The sequence below is a fragment of the Panulirus ornatus genome, chromosome 8 (assembly GCF_036320965.1).
Source record: "Panulirus ornatus isolate Po-2019 chromosome 8, ASM3632096v1, whole genome shotgun sequence".
Classification (NCBI taxonomy): domain Eukaryota; kingdom Metazoa; phylum Arthropoda; class Malacostraca; order Decapoda; family Palinuridae; genus Panulirus; species Panulirus ornatus.
Window position 1 is genome coordinate 17929024 of NC_092231.1, and position 24884 is coordinate 17953907.

A 24884-nucleotide genomic window follows, 5' to 3' on the forward strand; every position below is an offset into this window, starting at 1 on the left:
CGTAATGTAACATGAATCAAACTCATGACATCATCTCAGCATTATGTTTCTTGTAGACGTTGGAAGTATTAGGTAATTCTCCATACTGCTGTAATCATGCGTCACCAGGTGTTTCCTTATACTGGGTTTACGATCGTCTTTCCGGTATTCAATGACAGGTGAGACGGTCTCGTGTTATCATTGCCCGAATATCGCCTCATAAATGGGTGCAGATGAAGCTCCTGTTTACCACACGCTCGCGGATACACACTTGCTGAGGAGTAGCCGACGTCCAGTGCTCCCGCCTGTGTGGTGGTAGATGGATTGGCTCTAGTTCAGGTCATTGGTAAGCCGACCAATGCTTCTGCATCAGGTGATCTGGCTGATATGTATTATAATGTCATTTACAGCCAATGTCATAGTGTCAAGCACAAGGGTTGATGTAGTGTTTGATGCCATCCAACACAGACGATCCAGTCAGGAACACGAGAAGTGCGTACTAGTGTGAAGATTCGTCAAATCATATATTCATGTTATGTCCAGCTGTCAGCCCTACGTTTAAGCATATCAACTTGCACTAAGAAGAAAATGAATCTCATCCGGTTCCCTCTAGAGGAATTCTTGTTACAAGCAGAACAGCTGCTTGAGCAACAAGAACTTGTGGTTACAAGAAGATGAAATGACGTAGATGTTCTGTCTTCAGCTGCTAAGTCCGTGGATGACCCGTGCTGCTTCCATCATGAGGAAGATATGAAGACTTGTTTCATGCTGTTCAGAAGCAGTTCAGACGTGAGGCTATATAATATTAGAGACAAAGACGTGTTTGTTCTCTTCACATACCTTCAGATAACAGAGGAAATATGGATGGATACAGGTAGCACTTATTTAGATCAAGAACAGTCATGTACAAGAGAACACAAACAGGTGAATGTATATAAGGACTGAATACAAAACACACAACTTATTGCCTTGTAAAGAGATTCCCCATAGACGAAAAATCATTTTCATTTCTATGTATTTAATAATAACACAAAGACTTGTAATTATGTCTTCCATCATCTTGAATGAATCTCTTGCTTGACGTTTATGACATCACCTGACATCTAATTCCAGGTTTTATTAACGTAATTTGTAAAAAATGTTTCCCGCTCACGAGGCGCGACCTGTCTTCCTAATGGCTCGAGCTCCAATAGTGATTATCATTTGTGTTATGGAGAGAGAGGGAGTTTTACACTGGTGTCGCCCCCGTCTCTTAACATGTATATACATGCATGTACCATGATTTTACTCCTATGTATGTATGCACATACACATCCCACCATAAGCCAGGTACCTATTCATTGACATTATCAGCTTTACTCTGCATCTTACCAAACTTTATTTAGTCACGTCGGTAGAGAGAATAGTTAGCTTTACAGTACTTCAGGCTTTCCTCATCTGGCATGTCTTGGTCTTGGTGTTCCTGATGTTCCTGACTCTAGTCTTTCAAGTCAATAATGGTATTTTCGCTAACCTGTACCACGAACTGGGTGAGTTATAGAGGATCATTATGGTTGGTGATGTTCTTTATGGTTTTCTATAATGAACTCTGTTACTGCTTCGGAGCAGCAGGTCTGATTGGCTCAGAAGGTTCGGATCGTTAATGATGCTAACTTCAAATGTCGTATGTAGTTTTCCTGCACTTCGTAAAGCACTTTTCCAAACATTTTGTATTTCTTACCCTAACTGGACGTTTGTCTATCATATATCTCATATGCCACTTCTTGGAGGAAATTAACAACTTGTACGAGTCATTCTGGATACTTATGCTAAAACTCTCGGATGTAACCCCATTTTCACATTTGTGTTTCGTCAGAGAACATGATAAACCTAGGCAGTCAGACAACTCTAGATTATCTATTCACATCATGAAGAGAAATAGGTTTGGTAGCACAACACTAGTGACTGTAAAGAATTCTGATGTCTTTCTGTTATTGTCACAGAACAGGGGAACTGCACGTCGTTTATACCATGGTGCATTACCTGTGTCGTTGAACACAAAGTAGTGATGGAAATAAATAGATGATAATAAAAGGGGAAGGTAACGAGAACTATGGATGATTTTATACGAGAATTAATTAAATGTGAGGCGTGTCGGTATAGACTTCCAAGAGTTACAACACCTGGAGCAAGATGCACTCCTCACACCACACATGATGCCCACTACATACCACACATCCTATACTACATACCAGACATGATGCACACCGCACATGATGCACACCACACCTGATGCACACCACACATTCCACACCACACATGATGCACACCACACATCCCACACCACACATGATGCACACCACACATCCCACACCACACACTCAAGCCTGCGATGAAATCACCGGGCTCCGTCTCGTGAGAACGACCATTGTTGTGCTTTGGCATCTAAAGTATAGTTCCATATTTGATGATATCCTTTGCTATATAAATAACATCGCAAATGTTGATGGTTGAATCTTATCACCATTGGTGTTGACAGAACGCGTCAGTAGCTCATGAAACGGATGAAGTAGACTCCTTATGTTTGTAACACGATATTCCTAGCAGTCTTAAGGACATGATCCTCATCCACTCTGGCGGTCGTGCCGAAGTCCTCTAAGCAAACTATGCTCCTGACATTGTGATGAATGTTCACATATCCCGATCATGTTCTACTGTTCGCGATCATTCACTTTTACCGTCTAGCCCCCAGTAGTTATCTGTAAGACTTTTATCAAATACATTTCTACTTCCTTGCCTCGACTTGTGAGTGTGGCAGAGCTTCCATTGTCTTTGTCTTTGCTTTACCTCATGAACCCCACTGTCCAAGACTTATTTTGTGTTATGTGTGTAACTGATTCAGCAGTCTTAGTTGCCACCTCTCTCTCTCTCTCTCTCTCTCTCTCTCTCTCTCTCTCTCTCTCTCTCTCGCGGGAGGCCCCTAGTCTGTGCGTCACACGCTACTGACAGATGGCTGTGGGCCGGTCCTCTTCCTCCTGTCTCTTCCTCCTCTCCCTTCGATGGTCTTCAAGTGCTTCGCTCCCTCCTCATTGTCTAGCGAAGAACGTCAGGGTGATATGTTTACCTTCCTACCTCACTTGATTATCTCCTCCCTTGTGTTACTATCAGGACACATTTCTGGACTTTGTGAACTTATGTGTACACTACCACTGGTTATGCCACTCAGGTAGACCACTCGTCACACTACGCCGCGATATCATTGGCAAACTTAAGGCGGTGTCACACTAGAACTGCTGCTTAAAACATTTCCGCATTTGGTTTTTCAAATCAAGATCTATACTCCATAATTGTTACATTTATGTAAAGTAAAAATATCAACATTATGAAACGATTGCACTAAAAAGTCTAAGTAGTAGATACAATTATGTTATTGTCAAAGTTCTTATTTTGTATTCATTATTTGAATTTTGATGAGAGTAAGTTGTTTGTATGTTTGTTTACATCTGCCACCTTGCAGGCTGCACTTCGCACCATTGTTATATTTTGAACCAGCTCGGAGTGTTCCGGTGTATCACCTCTGTGGTCACGTTTCTCAGAGGAATTGTTAATTGAAAATGTGCGACATCATCGTTGCCTTTGGGACTACAAAAATCTTACTCGAAGAAAAAGTTGGAGAGGAAGGCATTTAATGATAAAACACTTCGAGCACATTTCGGAGGACTCGAAAATATTTCAGCAGGTAAGCGTGTATAAACTTTGATTCATTTTATTCTAGTTGAACTTTTACCTTCGGACGTAGGTAGATTTTTGCTCTCTTGATTTACCAGTTTAGGGGCGCCTAAAGCCTAGAAACTTAACCAAGCCTAGGCGACGTCTCCCAAGCCGAGGCGATGTCTATCCAGGCTATTTAACGTCGACTTTGCGGGGCGTTATGTCCGTTTGTAAAATAAAAAATTATTTTACTTCAGATATATATTATCTGCAACCAGACTACAGTATTCATACCTTTGTGTTATAGTTGCTTAAGTATCGGAAGATAGGCATGCTATCTGATTCTAGTATTGCATAACTAGGTATGTTCATATATTTTTGGATTAAAATCATTGTAGAAGTACAGTGATGTCATGACTACAGTATTTTTTTTTTTTTTGTTAACACAATCTTCTATATTTATTGGTACCTTTATGCTGATTAATTGTCTTTTGTATACGACCTTTAATGTGATATAATTCTGGCGTTGTACTAAACAGCATGTGTTGGGAAGTCTTATGTTGTCAGTCTTGCGTGTACTTCTCGCTACATCATATGATGGTAACATTGTCCTGGCCGCTACGAAACCTATTTTTCTATTATGCTGTTACTGCTGTACTCTTCCATATTTACTACAGTATGATGTCTTTCTTGCTGATGTATGATATCCCTTTTACTGCAGTATACTTATCTTGTTACTACAGCATAAAGCTTTCCTTATACATTATACTACGGCCGTTGCTGCAGTGTACAGCTTTTGTCACTTCATGAGCTGCTTGTTAATAAGATCTATTGATGTCATTACTTGAGTTCACGGCATTACTTGTATGGCAGTGGGTCATGTTTTAAGAAAATATTGCAGTGTTCCAATGTTGTTTATAGAGCTAACCTGTGATACATCTTGTGAGGCATGCCACAAGCTTACTCAGCCATGTTCCTGGTACGTCCCATTTTGACGTACAGTAGGAGGATGTGGGCTGATGCTTAACGCACTTTGCCGTAAAAGCTGTCATATGTATGAAGGGGAAACTAACACCCTCTCGTGTGTATGTTCCAAGAGGATCTGTAACCAAGTGTTAAGCGAACGAACCATCCGTGTCTTCTGCCACGGCGGGATTTACAACGTCACCTTTCCTTCCGCTTCACTTGGTCCTCCGCTAGCCTAGCACCTCCTGGTGCCACTTAACTTGTAGTGTCTTAGTGTCCCTGGCTCTCTCAGGGACGGTGAGACGCTGATGACAAGAAGCAAATATTTTCATACGCTTCGAAACAGACATATCATTTATGCTCATCCATTTTCACTTTTATCTACGACATTCATGATAACCCTATCATCGTCATAGATAACTTTCAGTACACTCGTCGCCAGTCATATAATGAGGGAAATTGATCATTGCCTCGGTTGGTCTAAACGTTATCAGGAGAGCTCCCTATCTCAATACGTAGAAGGTCAATTAATGTCTTTCCAAACGACGTATTTGCTGTTACCTCTTCAGTGGTGAATAATGGTTATGGCTCGAATGGCCAGCTTAGAGTGACTTCGCAACCTTGCTTCTAAAATGGTAACATTTGCTTCGACGTAGCCAGCCGATTGCCATACAAACTCCTCAAAATTTAACAGTGCAGCAGTGAACAGTATCTTGACACTCTTGGTGGCTTTGTGACGACAGTAATGGTCCTTGACACCATTAAGCCCTACAAGGTATAGGATATCAAGCCAGGGACATCAGGAATATTGCCGTGTTGCTCCAACGCCAGCGTGAGTCAGGCTGGGTCGATAAAAGACTAACTTTTTTCGAGGAACTTCCACAACATTTCAGCAGGGAAGAAAATGTTGAATACTGAATGACGAGGAACACACTAGGGTTATTGCCGTCTTTCACTTTGCTAGTTCTTGGGTGCAGGCTATACGTATCAGGTGCCTCTGTCAAAATTTCTATACGAATGTGGTTTTAGATCAGGATTCTGACAGCATTGTCTGTAAAATGGCTACAAAGGTGACGTAACAATACGCCACGTGAACCATACTCCTTTACTGTGCATTTTTGTGAGGCAGTATTCCAACTGTGATGTGGTGTTTCATGTGTGTTGGGTAGTGTCGGGAGGTTGTGAAGTGACTGAAGAGATCCTCGTATGAGAGGACTTTCATAATGTGGTCTGAGTGAGGTGATGGAAGGTCATTTAGAGAGGTGAAGACTTTGTGTGTGACTGGCATCGTGGCCAGCTATGAAGCCATATTTTGTCGTTCTTGCAGAGGGTGATATCAAGAGTCTTTTGTTTCGGGAATTTTTCGGGAAAAGATGTCGAATGCTTTATTGATATCTATTGCCACTACAGCTGTGAAGGAGTGGTTTGTGGTTGGCTGAAGCCATCAAGAATATGATGTGTGAGGTGTGTGGGTAGTGTGGTAAGGGGTATGATTTTATTGTGACTGCAACGTTCTGCTCACGTCTTGCGGTTGATCATCACTGTCGCCCACCAGGCCTGGGCGGGACCAGCCACGACTGTGTGGTGCTTTGCCGGACGTGATATACGGTTCTCTTGTCACGTCAGCCGTCAGAAGGACTGCTACTGCTGCTGCTGCTGTTGTTGCAGAGGATGATTTTTTTTTTCAGGATAACAATCCGTATAGTAGTGTTTTTTTTTTTTCTAATTCTACAACAAGGGTTAACTTATCTGAAGAACAGTATATTAAAAAGGAGTTAGACATTTGTGATATATAAATCTTTTGATTCTGTATATCATAAACTTCCAGTAGGAAATAATGAATGTAGATTCATAAGTCTTACTTATATAACTACACACACACACACACACACACACACACACACACACACACACACACACACACACACACACACACACACACACACACACACACACACACACGCACGCACGCACGCACGCACGAACGCACACACACACGTAAGCTAGGATTTGTGTGGCTAGGGCAAGCCACACAGCAGGTGGCCAGGCTCCCCGGGGTATGGTAGGGCACGGCAGGTGATCAAGCTTCCCGAGCCAGGGCACGGCAGGTGATCCAGGCTCCATGGGACAGGACACAGCAGGTGGCCATGCTCCCCGGGCCAGGAAACGGCAGGTGGCCAGGCTCCTCTGGGTTAGCCACACAGGAGGCGGCCAGGCTCCCCGGGCTAGGCCAGGACACGGCAGGTCGGCAGCCGTGGAAGTAAACTTTCATCTCGGCCTCAGTACCCTCGGCGGCCCCAGCCCTTCACTCTCTTAATGGACACCGCCACTACACGCTCTAACTTTTGTCCTAAATTCAATTTCCCATCCCATCAGGAATTTTCTCTTGTGTTTCAGGTGGCTGGTTAAAGTAAGACATCTCTCGTGTGGTGGAGCGGAGGACTGTTCGTATCCGGCGTAGTCATAGTGGTTTGGTAGGAGATAGGGCGCTGAGTGTGGTGGAGTAGTAATGGAGCGGCCGAGTGGAAGAGGCAGTGATTTGTGTGGCTGGTAAGTGGAGGTGGAACGACTGGAGAAGAGAGTTGCATGTGGCAGATGGAGTGGAGGGAAGAGGGTATTGTTCGTGGTTGCTGGTGGAGTGGTAGGAGAGGAGGTCTGTGTCCAGCTGGTCTAGTGGTGTGGCTGTGGGTAGCTGTAGCTAGCTGTGTGTAACCGTGTGTAGGAGTTTTTAAATGCAAGTAGGTGCGTGTAGTTGTGAGTACCTACGTGTAGTTGTGAGTGGCTGTGTGTAGCTATGCGTAGCGGTGAGTAGCTGTATGTAGCTGTAAGAGGCTGTATGTAGTTGTGTATAGCTGTGAGTAGGTGCGTGAAGCTGTGAGTAGCTGTGTGTAGCCGTGAGTAACTGCGTGTAGCTGCGTGTAGCCGTAAGTATCTGCGTGTAGCTGTGTGTAGCTGCGCATAGCCGTGAATAGCTGGGTATAAAAGTGTGTAGCTATGAGTAGCTACTTGTGGCTGGTAGACCGGTGGAGCAGTTGTGGGCCTTTGTAACTGTGTGTGGCAGGAGCAGTGGTGAGAGTAGGGAGAAGCGTATAACTTGTGGTATGATGTGGACATGTGAGACCAGAGACACGGTAGTGCAGTGGTGGAGCTGTGTGTGTATGATGGAATAATGATGGAGATGTGGAATATAGGGAAATATTTGGCTAGTGGACGGAGGAATTGTGTGGCTAACGCAGTGGTAGGATGGAGCCTTGTACGACCGGTGAAACTGCATGTAAAATGAGTTGGTAAGTCTTGTGGAATGGTGGTGGAATGACGAGGGCAGGGAGTTGTATGTGGGCGATGGAGCTGTAGGAGGAGGCGGTCGTATGTATGAGGCAGAATCCTGGAGAAAAGAGGATTTGTTCGTGCACGATGGAGGGGCGGAGCTGGCAGAATGTTGTGGCTGGTGTAATGTTGGGTAAAGTGGGCAGACTTGCTCTAATTATCGCTGGAGATTCACCAGCCACAACGATATCAATATTCCCGGCAATCTTCCCTGCTAATTACCCGGATGAAAGAGACCCCAGGCTGCCTTAGCTTGACAGCAGCGGTGAGTGTGCTGATGGGGTAACCACAGTAGCCTGGAAGAGGAGTAAGGTCATGTAAATGTTTCTGCCTCGGCTGATACACGTTTGGACAGAGGCTTGAAAAATCAGGTCCTAGTGCAGACTACATGGGTCATGAAAAGAGCACAATATACAAGGCCCCTTGATCCAAAATGCCTTTTTGTTCTAGTTGCTTCCGAAACCCTGGAACTTTTTAGAATGGAGGAAGAAAAGCCGTTCGTTTCTCATTGAACGTAGCTTTTGACTTGTCGAGTCAACTGAGGACAAGGATGCAGCTATCTTTCTATTTCAGCGCCTCTGCATGGCGATACAGTCAGGGAGTATTAGTATTGCTATTAGTCCAGATTCCATCTCGGAAAGTTTTAGGGAAGGAAAGTATTTCATCCAAACTTGAAAAGAAAAGACCCTTTTTCAATGACTGGCCTTCACCCTCCTCCTTGAGAGTGTGAGCCGTTTCGAACTAATCCAGCAGTGGTACTCGTACATACATGTATACATACATACATACATACATACATATGTCCATGCATTTATACATACGTACATTCATATATGCATATAAAAAATACATGTATATATACATATATGCATACATACATACCGCAAGAGATACAGCAGCGCGCGTGATCTTGTATATGCTGATAGCCACGAGGAAAATGAAACAAGTTCCCCAGTGCACTTTGTGTAATAATCAAATCGTCTGGGGAGATACAAGAATGAGATAGAAGACTTAGAACAGTCAGTTGATATATAAGGAAGAGACTATATATATATATATATATATATATATATATATATATATATATATATATATATATATATATATATATATATATTTACAGGTAAAGAGAGAGACAGAGCTTCACCAGTTCATTTGAAGGGTTTATAGGCAGAGTTTATGGCTCCAGCAGTCGCCTAGTGGTGTTACTGCTTCCCACACTCAGGTGGTGTAGTGTAACTGAGTTGCCAATTCGAGATTCATTAATGATATGACCATTGTTCAGCACAGTCCCGAGGCCAGGACCACCTCTATGGAAGACTTCCGGACAGACTCGTTTACGGAAAGCCAAGAGAAGTAAAAGTTTGATGAACAGTATATCGGTTGGGTATTAGAAAGACACGGAGACGAGGGAGAGAGAGAGAGAGAGAGAGAGAGAGAGAGAGAGAGAGAGAGAGAGAGAGAGAGAGAGAGAGAGAGAGAGAGAGATGGTTCTACGGTGAGTGGTCTATAAAGACCCGTGACCAAATGTCAGTAATTCTGTCTCCAGGAAGGACAGAACAATTGATTTAGTCTGAACTAAAGCGTGAACGTATGTGCATGGCGACCAACTCGGTGCAATATCTGACTGCACTCCCACAGCTTCCTTCATGGCTGAACCATGAACAAATTCATTCTAGAATACCGAGTTATGCAGAGGCAAAAGTTAAATCGTACCTGCCAGGCAAAGTTAACGTACGTTCAAATACCATTAATTATGGAGCAAGGGAGGAACTTTGGTCTTAAGTACTGTACATATTTACTGGACAGAATATTAAAGTTGTATGCTTAAGACCGTGTGTAGCAGGTAAGGCTGAACTTTACACAGCTTTCTCAAAGTTACGTGTAATGCAAACTGGTCCTAATGATATGAATGAGGATATGTTGCCATGGGTATTGGCTTGTCTTAATGTGTGGTGGCCACAACTGATGGTTTATATACAAAGCACAGAACGCTATCTGCCCCACGAAGGAACCGTCTGAATGGAATTGACGTTTGCTCTCTGGTTAGTGGAGGAAGGAGGATGAGGTGGATGAGGGTACGGGATAGAAAAGAGGTGGTTGATTGTCAGGACGATAGACTCAGTAAAATAAGTCACTATCTTTCGAAGACACAACAGTAATGGGTGAAAATGGAGTAGAGCCATGAACCATTGTTTGGGGAACTAATTGTGGAACGATCCCCCGTTAGATCAGATGACCAGCAAGTGAGGTGAATAAGGAAGTTTAACAAGACCAGAGTAACTTCCTTTAAGAATCGGTGGCGTTGGCATGCACGCGTTTCCTCGGTGAATTTCTCAGCGGAACATTTGAGCGAGACGGTCCAGGATAGTTCAGTAAATACATACGTTCCTGGCTAGTTCTAGCCTGGAAATGCTTGCCGCTGGATGCAGTGACTCGTGGACGTCTGGTGGTACCGAGTGACTTGTCTTCCAAGGTGCACTTGCCGAACTATGGCTGCTGGTTATGTCACTAACACAGCTCAGGCGAGACTGATGGGTCAAGTATTTTGGAAACACCGTCTTGTTGGTTCAGGCTGAAATGTGCATAAGCCAGAGGGCAAACAGGAATTCCTGCAGCAGCCAAGGTTAATGTGTCTGTACTTGTTGCTCTGTATACCTGACCCCAGAGGATTAGCAACATTGCCATATGAGGCCGCCCACCTGAAAGCCTTACGATGTTCCCGCCAGACACATACGGGTTCTCGCGCCAGACAGAGTTCAACAGATGTGAGGTAACATGTCCCTCCCTCCTGTACACCCAGCCACGGGCTCGTAGCCGGCACTGCCAAACACCGCGGGGGACGAGTGGCTCGTGTGGCAGACGTAAGACTTAGTCTCCTGGTGTGGGTAGGAGCGCCGACACAAGTCTACCGCAGTAGGCAGGGTTGACCGTGTGCATGTGTACTGCTGTATACGCGGCTGGCGGTGTGTTTGGTCACTTACTCTAGATGGAACTGGACGGGTGCTTAATCTCCTACTGTAGACAGAAGTGGACACGTACTTAGCTTTCTACTGTAGACGGAACTGGACATGTACTTAGCCTCCTACTGTAGACGGAACTGGACGGGTACGATCTGTAGACAGAAGTGGACATGTACTTAGCCACCGACCGTACTCGGGATTCGAAGTGTACTTATTGTCGCACTGTAGACAGGCCTGACGGTGACGTCGTCTCGTACTGTAACCAAGACTGTTGATGTATCTGGTCTCATGTTACATGACAGAATGTCGACATACTTTGCATCATGTTGTCATTGCAAAGCACTGGTCTCATTCTGGTCTCCGTCTGGGAAGAGCTCACTTAGCGTATCGTAGAGGCTTAAAGGACTGTGACCTTCATCTGCAAAATTACCTAAAGTATGATGGCATAACGAGGTGGTCAGGAAAGTCCACTCCGACACATGGCACACTCATGATCTGCAGTGCACATATTCTCTGTACTCTAGTCGTGCTGACGAAGAGGTGTTTCCACGCCACCTCGGTTCCTCTGTTACAGCTGTTCTGGTAATGTGGCAGGACTGATCGGTTCCTCATGCAAGGTATCAGTGCAAGTGACTGATTTAAACAATACGTTAACTGGGTTGCAAAACAACTCACACATAAAGAAGCAGAATTCCTCAAATATCTGGAACAACAAAAGAGAGTAATGCAATGATAACGAAGGCGTTGCCAAATGATTGCAGAATGTCGCTATATCCACCGAAAGTGTCACCATAAAGATCGTCAAATGAAAAAAGTTTTCATATATAAAGTTGTGACTTATTTATTTAAGATACGCACATTGTTTCCTCGACTCCAGCCACATCCCAGCCAGGTATTTGTTCGTTACTTACGTAGTCACGCGGCCTTTGCTACTCGCGTAGCTGCGTGGCCTTTGTTACTCACATAGCAGAGTGACCTTTGTTATTTACGTAGCCTTGTACGTGTCTTGGTTCTGCTGGATAAACATAAGCCTTCACTGTGCCGAGTGATGTATCACATAACGAAGATAATTCTTCATTGTAACATTTCCCTGTGTCGCCTCCGACCAGTGTGACTGTGTTATGATATAGAGAGACCAAGACTTCTTACTGCCTGTTCTGAACTCTCAGGTTACTGTGTCTTCCAGGATCATTACGGTAATTTCTCTCTCTCTCTGAAGCATACAATGTATTGTCCCTGAGAAATGACGGCTCCTCTGTGCTGGGTTGTGATGTGATGCTCTCCAGTATCACTTCACTTGCCTGGTAATGTGCACTCATAACACGAGCCAGATCGCTTCAGATCAACCTCCCATCCATATGGCTAAGCCAGGCTGTATATCTCACGCCGCTGAGTCACGCCATGCGTAACCTTTGAGTATATATCTTGCTTGTGTTTGCTGAGGGGGGGGAAGGGTTTTCTTTTGTGTCTCTGACCCCCGTTCCCTGGGGACACTGTGTGTATAATATGGCCGGGATACTGAGGGGGTCACTGGTCAACTCGGGACGATGCCTTTCGGTCATAGCATGGAGTATCGGGACGTGTTCAGTGCAGGGAATGTGACACCCTGAACCTCCCAACATTTCATTCAGTATACAACTGATTTACTCGTTTTATCTTCACATTTATCAAAAGTTTCTTGATTTATCATTTGTGAATTACAGAAGTCGTCAAATGTGTTGTAATATTTTGCGTAAACTCGCTGAATTTACGATTTGTCTGTGGACGCAAGAGTTTGAAAAAGAAGGTCGCTAGGTGAAATAGATTCGCCAAATCTAGCGACAAAATCGCTAAATTCGGGACTCTAAACGAGCGGCTTTCATGGAGGTGGCGGCCTCGCTGCACGTATAGAGCGGGTAATGCGCCTGTGAACTTGTCGGACTCTCCCTAAGCCCCTTGCGGCAAGCGCCGCTCCCAAACCATTACGGTCAAATCCGCGGGATTCCAACCCTGCACAACCTGCAAAGTAATTCTAGAATACACACGAAAACCTTTGATATAGAAGACGGCATGTAGTGAGGTATGAGGACAACCAAGATAGTATACATTTTCCATCCCAATTTATTCTAATTCCAAAAAAAGAGATTCACTTCTTTACGATGCCTGAGGACTTATATCAAAATGACATAATGTCATGGGCCTTATACACAAAGAAAGTGTGTGTATGGCTTTGGAATCATCTTGAGCTCCTGAAGAAGGTGGTTAAGATTTTCGATTACGTTTTACGACAAATGACGCTGACGTTAGTCGATAGATCTACAGCCTCAATAACATACCAGCCAACCCACGCTAAGGGTTGCTCGGGGTCATACATGCAGGGAGAGTGCGTGCGTAGCTTCGAAGTATCTCGGACGCCTGAAGATGGTGTTCGGATTTTCTTGAGCTGCGTTTGTGACTGACGTTAACAGTCTTAAAAGCCTCAGCAGCCGTTAAGCCTGAAGCCCAGATAACTACCCAACAATAAGGATCAAGTGATACATGTATAACATATGATAACAGATGAGGCCAGGTTGTTAATGTTATCCAGGCTTTAGGGTTTGTGATAAATCTTCAGCACCTAATGGCAAAATCTGCCTCAAAGCATAATCTCTGAATCTGCGCTCCTGTCCTGATTACGCCCTTGTCTCTCCTGAAGTGGCCACCGAGGGCGCTGCTGCAGTAAGGAGCTCTATATTCCACCCACACACGTACAGCTTGAGATCTTCCCAGACATTCAGACCTCAACCAGGGCTGGTGAGCGTCTGAGCAGGAGGTGGACGGGCTTTCACAACCCAGACAACCGGTTATGGTGTTTAGAAATAGCGAACTGCTTTTTAACTATCATCTAATTCCGTGAATGACGATACGATCCTTGAACACGACGGTGTTGCCCTCGAGCACGACAGTAGGGTCCCTGAATACTTGTGTGTGTGTGTGTGTGTGTGTGTGTGTGTGTGTGTGTGTGTGTGTAATTCATATCTCGTTATATCCAGTTAAAACAAAACTGCACAATCGCATTTAATGTTCCACGACCACAGAAACGCGGAGCGATGTGATCACCGTAAGCGATGCACCCAAGAACCTGCGGGAAGGAAGGAGTTGCTGGCTGCAGCCCTCCACACTGACCAGTGTAAGACACACTCCTCCTGACGGCTCACCATAAGATTATTATACCAAGTCACGATCTCAATCTTGGTTTCCTCGTATCCGCTTTGCGTGGACGTGTGGCGGGGAAGGCTTGTGGAATATTGACTTACTGATTACTTAACGACGTTATGGACAAAGCCTTTGCCAGTGCTACCGAGCAGGTAGATAAGGCAGCTCGAGAAGCTGTTGGTATTGGGTATTCCACTAATGGATTGGAAAGCAACAGCTGTTCATATGACTCTCGTCCAGGCTTCTGTATCGTCAGGCTACTGCACGACACCTCAGGAGACTCAGATTGTCTATATCGGGTGTTGGATTAAAATATAGATTCATGAAAAGGATTTAAGAGGAGAGAAGACGACCTAGCGGGCTTGTGCAGACTGCAACAGGCAGTGATGCGTTGCTGGGAAGGCTGCTTGCGTCTCCGCCATGCCTCCCACACCTCACCTGAGACTGTGCTGCTTTGCATGTATATAGACAGTTCACTTGGGCGAGGCTGATCAAGCATCGCGGCTGGGGAGGAGAGGGAACGCGGCCAGAATGGAGGGTAAAAGAGCGACAAGGACCTTGGCGCCGCCCTTGTCAGTGCATTGTGGGGAGGCTCCTCGTATGTCGCGAGGCTGAGGACGCCGTAGCCAGTCTTCACAAAGGGCCTCATGGATGGGGGGGTGGGGGTAAATTTGCATGTCCTCGTTTGAAGGAGGAAGCCGATTCTTATCTCAGAGCGCAGACCTGAGGAAGGCTGAGACGATGTCAATGAATAGATAGTGTTGGCTGCGCTTCCGTTGTCGGCTTGGACATGTTTCCCTCACTCACCAGGTTGTAAACACCATTCTGAGTCTCTGGAATACCTCGTCCCATATTGCTTAATACGTTCAATTATCTCAGAATTTTAATCGTATTCAATTTCAATACACACACACACACACACACACACACACACACACACACACACACACACACACACACACACACACACACACACACACACACACACACACACACACTTACATATTCCTCAAAGAATCTTAAATGACTGAAAATAGACAAATATACGTAAATAACAAAGACGGAACAATCAGGATTGTACGTGAGGCAGTGAAATACACACTCTATAGAGACACTCCTCTGGTAATGGGGGATCTCAAGTATCAAATGATAGACTGAGAGAATCTTGATTCTTATAGAGTCAGAGAATCGTGGAGACAATTGGTCTCAGAATGCCTGAGGGAAAATGTCCTGCATCAGCACGTCACTGGACACGGTAGAGTCAGAGAAGCTGATACATTATCATTGATAGTGAAAAAATCATTCTATATAACCCACGGACTGGAGTTAATGATCACGTACTGCTTGGAGAAGATATAATGCAATTAAAGATGAAACCGGTGGATATATCATCGTCCATGCTACATGGAGCCGAAAAAGTTTCTTTGAGGACTTAGATTTGGAATGGAAGTTCGATAGGCATCATTCAAGTCATTGTTATGGAAGGTTATGTGGAATTCAAAATATAGCAGGGATATGGAAGGTTAGAATATAGAGCGATGTGGTCCATAAAAGAAGTCAGAAAACGTATGAGCCTCGGCCTTAACTGCGCTACAGTCAGCCAGCATTGAAAAGACGTGAGGGAACAAGGAGTGAGTATAGCAGGATAGGAGAGGAAGAAGAGAGGAACTGTGAAACAAATATTATGGACTGCGCTACAGTCAGCCAGCATTGAAAAGACGTGAGGGAACAAGGAGTGAGCATAGCAGGATAGGAGAGGAAGAAGAGAGGAACTGTGAAACAAATATTATGGACGGGGTTGGAAATGATATAGATTTTTATCAGGAGTGAATTGTTAGTTACGGAGCAGCTCATAGCTGACCATGCCAGGTTATTCAGAGGGAATATTTGTAGGGGACGATGTAAAACTATGTGAGGACTTGAATGACAAGCATTTCCACAGTGAAAAACAACATAGACCCAACATCTGTGTGTCTTGGGACGCACTGAAATATTCCGAAAAGACAGAGTCAGACCTCTAAAGGTTCTTAAACCATACAAGGCTTATGGACCCAATGAATTTTCATAGTACCATAACATACAGAGAATAGCATGATACTCCCTCAACAGTAGGGCACTACTGGGCAAGTATGATACATCAGGAGCATCGTGGCATCACTGAGGCATGATGTGCCAACTGTAGCATACACCGCCTAATAGAATGATAACCCAACACCCACTCACCCCATAACCCGAGGATGGCCGCCATAGTCGCTGGTGGAGATGACTGACGCAGAGGGACGTTTCCCGTGGGATTTGAACGTCGCATCGTGCCCAGCGATGGACGTTTCCCGACGGCGTTATTGTCCCGAGTTTACATGCCGAGCTATCGGCCTCGCGATCAGCACCAAGATGGTGCATTCTGTCGGGCAAGGTTGATAACGAGCGTCTCGTTAACCATGTTGTGTGCTGGCTGCTGGCATCAGGTGTGTAGTTGATTATGATGCATGACCTTTGCTCCCGGGGAAAGTCATTTACATATTAATAATAGATCACGATGGAAATGAGAGCAGGGAGAAGGGAGTAAGGCCGGGCGAATAATAAGACGAGCCCAGGATCCGTAAACAAGCGTGGTCATGACAGGTGAGGGCCTGGCGGCGCGAGTTCCCCCGTGTGCTTGAGACGCAGTCGGATGTTCTCCTTCTGTGGTACGACACGTGCTGCAGCATGGTATGTCCTGCAGCATGGTATGTCCTGTGGTGCGACACCTCCTGCAGCATGGTATATCCTGCAGCATGGTATGTCCTGTGGTACGACACGTCCTGCAGCATGGTATATCCTGCAGCATGGTATATCCTGCGGTACGACACGTCCTGCAGCATGGTATATCCTGCAGCATGGTATGTCCTGTGGTACGACACGTCCTGCAGCATGGTAAGTCCTGGTGGGGTAACGGGGAGGGTCATCACATCACATCTCCTCACTCAGCTACACGGGGCTGGTGCCAACTGTAGGTTTCCGCTTTCTACCATTCCCCATCTTACAGCTCCTCTGTTACTGATCTAAACCCTCACTATTCCTAGTTATCAAACTCGTAATACAGTGTATAATACTACACGTGAAAACTTCCAGACTGGCGTGTAAGGTTGGACAGACTTGACACTACGAGTTCTCCTGCTGTATGTCTCTCTTTTGCTCTCATTCATCACTGTCTCTATATGTGTACTTCAACCCTAGGGACAAGGACCTATTATCTGACAAAGGGTTGGCTGAGGTAGCCCTGAAGATCATATACCTCCACACACACACGTGTGTGTGTGTGTGTGTGTGTGTGTGTGTGTGTGTGTGTGTGTGTGTGTGTGTGTGTGTGTGTGTGTTTCTATACCTACCCGCCATTCCTCGCTCCAGTGAGGAGGGATCAGGAAGAGACGACTCTGTCTCAGAGGAGAAATCCTTGCTTGGCCAGACTCCATCTGGTCCCTCGTCTTTCTCTTCTTGTGCCTCACTCTATCCTGTCACTTGCTCCTCCTTTCCTCTCCTATTGCCTTTCTATCTCCGTTTGCGTTGACTGTCTTCCTCCTTCTTTTCATCGACTCTCCACTATTCTTCCTCCTCTAACTCCCGTCCGTTATTCCTCAGCTCCTTCCCTCCTTTCTCGCTAACTCCTCATCTCTGCTCCTGATGTCCTCTACTCCTGCTGTCTTCGTCTGCTTCTGTCGTGCTCGTCTGCTCCTGCCGTCCTCGTCTGCTCCTACCGTCCTTTACTCCTGCTGTCTTCGTCTCCTCCTGCTGTCCTCCTCTGTTCCTGCTGTCCTCCTCTGTTCCTGCTGTCCTCGTCTCCTCCTGCTGTCCTCGTCTACTCCTGCAGTCCTCGTCTGCACCTGCCGTCCTCTGCTTTTGTCGTCCTCGTCTGCTCCAGCTGTCCTCCTCTGCTCCTGCTGTCCTCGTCTACTCCTGCTGTCCTCTGCTCCGCTGCTCCTCGCCGTGTTACCCTCCTCGCCGTCTCATCCGAGCGCCAGAATCAACTGGTCACAAAGTAAAGTCTCAACATTTTATAAAAAGTTCCTCAATGATTTTATTGTTACATATTGTGACATCCCCCGAGAGGGTCCAGGACTGCCGGGGTCAGGCGACCATAACTCCCAGCGACAGTAATTTCTCTGATGTTTTGAAGACTTTGTCTCCCAGAGTCCATGGTGGTTTTTAGAAGTCTTTTCAACTGATATGATACGATATCTTGTTATTCGAATTTTGATAGATGAGTAGTTACCGTTTTTTTGTAAAATCTGTTTCTAGGAGTTTAAAGTCTGTGTCCTCTTTGGTACATGGGATAATTCCTCTGTCTTTTCCATTGTTGGAGAATCTGTTGTCATCGCTTTGCTTTTGACGAGAAATTAATAAATGCAATGATTATAGGAAGCAAATACACGTACGGCTTCATCCCAGTTCAGTGGCTGTTCATATGGGGTTATTTCAGTTCAGGGGCTGTTCATATAGGGTTATTGTCGTGATCTCACACAACAGTCTCTTCCACAACAGTTGCCCAGGAGCTGCTTCATACATCTCCATCATTTGCATTGTACAAAAATATTTCGTATTACATCAAAATCATTATGAAAAAAACATCACCTAAAACTCAGAGAACAGAAACTAGAATCCATTGACGTGTGTTATGATGAGTCTGAGACAACTCCTTGGTAGTCCATTTGACATTTTCTTCTCGCGCGTCTTAGTGAAAAATAATACAGAGTAGGTTTACATAAGATACAATATATAAGTGTATACTGCAGAAGAATATACACAACATAAATCTTACATTTTTGGAAGTCTGGTAAAATAATCTAGGAGCGTCGAGACCTCATGTAACGCACTTTAAGATAGATTTTGAAATATAGAATATATGCATCACACATCTCTAAATCCCAGCAGCTCCTCCAGACACATACTCTCTCTCTCTCTCTCTCTCTCTCTCTCTCTCTCTCTCTCTCTCTCTCTCTCTCTCTCTCTCTCTCTCTCTCTCTCTCTCTCGTATCCTTTGGTCTCTTCAGCATCGTCTTCCTTTCATATCATTTTCCTTCATTTCGAATGGCAAACTTGTATTCTCTAAGCATGATTGATCCACCTCAGGATGATATCCACACAGGATAAGTGTCTTGAGTTATCCTCGTCCCAGACCGTGTGTCCACTCACAGGATTACTCAAATGAGCAACAAACTATACATCTGTACATCTATTACTCACACAGTGATGGTCTGTGTCTCATGTGTCACAGTTAGCTCAACATTTCCCAGCAAGCCTTAGCTATGTCTCTTATATTTTCTTTCATCACGTTTCTCAGATGGGGAGCTATTCTCTTGTTTTTTCCACATTCTGATCCGTCAGCTGAGTATCCCACACTCTTATACGTCTGCTGAGTGTTCCATATTCTGATACGTCAGCTGAGTGTTCCACATTCTGATATGTCGAGTGCTCCACTCACTGATACGTCAGCTGAGTGTTCCACATTCTGATATGTCGAGTGTTCCACACACTGATACGTCTGCTGAGTGTTCCACATTCTGATACGGTCAGTTGAGTGTACTCAGTAGGTGCATATAAATATCACTCCTCATCTGCCTTCGAACCACATTTGGGATTCCTATCAGTATTCCTTATGAAGAATTATCAGCTCACTGAATAATGTACCTTATGAAGAATTTAAACCCTTATCATATAAATATGCAGATTGCGTCAGGTGAGCACGTGGTAAGATGCAAATCTCGTCTAATCTCTGACGGTGTGTCGTTCTGTGGCCGCGAGGGTTCCTGTGTTGCTTGAGGGTCTATGAAAGACGTCACGACCCTGAGAGTCTGTGAAGGACGTCACGACCTTGCGTGGGTATTTCCATAATCCCTGCACCAGATAGCGGGAGATGTATCTCACGGACCAGAGATGGTGTTCACCAGCAATACTCCGTCCTGATATAGCATAGGAAACATTATGTTAGTGCATTAGCGGCATAATGGACAGGAAACACCGTCCCTGTCGTCTGTGGAATTACAGAACCACGTCTCGTACCACATACCATGTAGTCCACGTGAATGCAGGGAGTATGAGATTCCCACCTTGCCACTACAAATGTTCAGACTCAGCCTCTCTTCCCAGGCAACCTTACAGATCCATTCACCATTGTGTATCGCTCATTCTAACGACTCCCTCACTGCATGAACCTTATGGTTAGATGAGTATGTACGAGTGGGCTTAAAGCTGGTGTGCTGAAATGGTCTGGTCAAATGGAGAGGATGAGTGAGGAGATGAAGACAAGGGTGAACGTTTTGGAATGGAAAAGAACAAGGAAAAGAGGGACAGTGATGGAGTTGTGGAAGGATGGAGTGAGAGAAAATTCTGAGAGTTGTGGCGTGCAAAGGATAAGACGGATTGGCTTGATGTGGAATCTTAGTTTAAGGGTCATGCTATCAACAGGCTGAACCAAGGCTTACGGAGCGGTGAGGGGAAACCACGGTGAGGGTATGTGGAGCCTGGCTGTTGTTCTTACGGGCTCAGGTTTCGGTGCATTATACATGGCAGCCAGAGGGTGGATGTAAGTAAATAAGGCCATTTTTATTCGTCTTTTCCTGAAGCTACCTCGTCAACGCGGGAAATATGCAAAAAGTACACAGGCAGCGAGTGTACATAAGAAGCGGGTAAAACCACAAGGCAACGGAATAGACGAAGTGTCAATCACTTTTGTATAATCAAAATGTCAAGATCAAGTAGAGAGAGAGAGAGAGAGAGAGAGAGAGAGAGAGAGAGAGAGAGAGAGAGAGAGAGAGAGAGACAGAGAGACAGAGAGAGAGAGAACAATATAAAGAATATACCAGCCGCCACTGAATTGGACAAGCAAATGAGTTAAGAAACAGGGAAGCGATTAAGACACTCCTCACCTTCAAAGACCTCACCTTCATAAGTTTAAATTCATGCTAACCTTTGTTCTTGGAAATATATTGACAATATTTTCACCTATAAAGTTATCTGATTCATACAAGCCAACATTTGATTTATATCAATATCTCTGCTGTGTTTGATGAGAGACAATTCAAGAATATTTCTGTTCATTGCTGAGTTATTGTATGTGATAACCTTAACATTGCTCTAGTTAAATCGATGACCAAAACCTGTAAGGTGAACAAATATTGTATCAAATTCTTGACCAGATCCAACACTATCTTTAAGTTTGATCCAAACACCAAGAACCTTACCTGTTTGCTCAGTGTAAAACTGATCTCACTATTTAAAGAGGATATTGTACACATAACCTTTCTGCCCATTTACAGAATTTTTGATAAGACTACAATAATATTAAAAGTTTTCAACAAAACAATAATATCAAGCGAATTCCCACAGTTTGGTAATACCGGCAAGTTTTTGTTCACAAGTGGTTCTTTAAGGTGAATATTGTAAAAGGAGTTTCTAGCAACAAGCCGAGTCAAGGAAATGTTTAGAATGCTGTGATTTATAAAAAGTGTCATAGATATTACAGAGTTCATCGTCAATGAATTCTGGATTACATATGCAAAATGCTCTGAGAAACACTGAAGAAAACATAGACCGCTTCACTTTACTGTGATGAGCAGAGTTGGTGTATATGTAAGAACAGATATGTTTGGGTTTAAGATTTGTAATAGTCTAAGAATGCCAGCACATTGTCTATCTCAGCTTCATGAGTGAACTTTACTGAATTTACCAAACAAGTCGAATTCTTAAGAAATACTTTTTCTCGTTTTGACCTTTGTCATTTTCGTTGTTTGGAAACGTTGAGGAGGAATGTGTGGAAAGAGAACTCCTTATCTGGGTGGACGTGTTAGAAACGATGTTTGACGACAGTATGTGGTGTGATGTGGTTTGATATAGTAATGTATGGGTAATAGAGAAGTGTGGTGATAAGAATAGAGTGGTTGAGAAGGCTGAAGATGGGGTGCTGATATGGTTTGGATACATGGATAGAATGAGATGAAAGGTCAGCAAAGAGGATGTGTCTTTCAGAAGCGGAGTGCACACGAAAAGGGAGAGAAATTACAGATGGAAGTGTGGAGTGGAAAAGATTTTTTGTACTCGGAGCCTAAACATACAAGTGGGTGAAAGCCGTTCACGGGATAGAGGGAACTAGAGTACTGTTGTATACAGGGAGCGACTTGCTGTCGATGGACAGCACGTGTGGTTTTGATGCATTACACATGACATCTTGAGAATGGATGTCAACAAAGGGGCATTGTCTTCGTCTGTTCTTGGCGCTACCTCGTAAAAGGAAAACAAGCATGAAAAGGAAATGCTTTATGTATACATGAAAACCTGATTCAATGATTATGTATATATATATATATATATATATATATATATATATATATATATATATATATATATATATATATATATATATAATCAATGAAACACGATAAGTTCCCAAGTGCACTTTCGTGTAATAATCACATCATCAAGGGAGATATAAGAAAAAAATATAAGTCAGCTGATATACAACGGAGAGGCGTAGCTAGGACGCCATTTGGTAAACACGTGATTGTCCAAGACACTCATACACTTGGGAACTTTTCGTGTTTCAAAATCCCCGTGGACTCATAGGAATATACTTGATCACGCACAAAATTCTGATCCTTTCCAACCATATATATATATATATATATATATATATATATATATATATATATATATATATATATATATATATATATATGTATATATTTTTTTTTTTTTTTTTGCTTTGTCGCTGTCTCCCGTGTTTGCGAGGTAGCGCAAGGAAACAGACGAAAGAAATGGCCCAACCCACCCCCATACACATGTATATACATACGTCCACACACGCAAATATACATACCTACACAGCTTTCCATGGTTTACCCCAGACGCTTCACATGCCTTGATTCAATCCACTGACAGCACGTCAACCCCGGTATACCACATCGATCCAATTCACTCTATTCCTTGCCCTCCTTTCACCCTCCTGCATGTTCAGGCCCCGATCACACAAAATCTTTTTCACTCCATCTTTCCACCTCCAATTTGGTCTCCCTCTTCTCCTCGTTCCCTCCACCTCCGACACATATATCCTCTTGGTCAATCTTTCCTCACTCATTCTCTCCATGTGACTAAACCATTTCAAAACACCCTCTTCTGCTCTCTCAACCACGCTCTTTTTATTTCCACACATCTCTCTTACCCTTACGTTACTTACTCGATCAAACCACCTCACACCACACATTGTCCTCAAACATCTCATTTCCAGCACATCCATCCTCCTGCGCACAACTCTATCCATAGTCCACGCCTCGCAACCATACAACATTGTTGGAACCACTATTCCTTCAAACATATATATATATATATATATATATATATATATATATATATATATATATATATATATATATATATATATATATATATATATATATATATATATATATATATATATTACTGTTGATCTTTAGACATAAAGATAAGGAGATTTACCTGCAGAGCCCATATCATGCTTGTCGTTCCTGTGGTATTCTCACCAGCAGTGGCTGTTGGGCTCAGTACACTCCTTGCGAACCTCAACTCACTCCTCGAATACTAAACTAGCCAGCTATTCGTCTGTGTGACTTTCCCAGAAAATCTCTCTCTCTCTCTCTCTCTCTCTCTCTCTCTCTCTCTCTCTCTCTCTCTCTCTCTCTCTCTCTCTCTCTCTCTCTCTCTCTCTCTCTCTCTCTTCGCCTTTGAATTGTCTTTCGTTTTTTTCTCTTATCCCTTTAACCTTTACCGTCGCGCTCTGTTTACGGGTCAACAACAAAAAAAAAAAATGGGGTATGTTATGTGGCTCATTACTGTGGCGGTAGAATTATTCACACGGCTTTCGAGAACAAGGCCTACTTTGTTATTCGCCTTTGTGACTCGAAAAAAAAAAAATTGTCTACAAAGTAAGAAATACAGACTGCGAAATGACGGTCATTTTACGACGTTCAGCCAGACAGACGGTCCTCAGACAGCAGGCGTAATGTCTGAATAGCCATTTGCGTTGTACCATTCCGAGACGCCGTTATGTAAGGTGTGACATGACGTTATGACTTGTCAGTCCCTTGACACGTGGGCCTTTCCTAGTCCCTCGACACCATTTGTAAGGTGTCACAGGACACAGTATGCCTTAGACACCATATGCATAGTGTCGCATCTCAGGTACATCATCTCAGTTCCGACACACCAGTCGTGATGCATCACAGTGGAGTGGCTCCCTGACCGTCTCTGATCACACGAGCCTCTTGCTCAAGAGGTTCCTCTTGATGTCCTGAGTAGGAGTTACCCAATGGAGACCGGTGGGCGGTGGTGTACCCTCCTCATGTGCTGTGGTGACCAGCTCATCGGTCGCAGTGTACCAGTCATTCGAGAGAGATGAACGAGGTTAGCTCTTAAGTCTACCACGCGTTAGTACGTATGTTCCTTCTGCTGCTCTGAAAGTTTTTCTGAAGCTTTTTCCCAAGCGACGTTCATGTCATTTTCATTGACTACATCATCCCAGGTTTGTCTGTCAAGAGTTTTGCGAATATCATTATAATTTGTAAGTTTAAAGTCAGATCTTTTTTCTTTCTTTCTTTTTTTTTTGCGACCGTCAAGTTAACCAGCATTACATGCAGTGCTGAAAGCGACCTCGCAAGTAATTTGTTGGTGAGCACGCTTACCAAACATTTTTTCCCAACTTCAGTATCAGTAACGAGATCCACATTTCGTCGGTAGAACTGAATCTGATATATTGTCCTCTCGAGTAGGTTCCTTGACTGC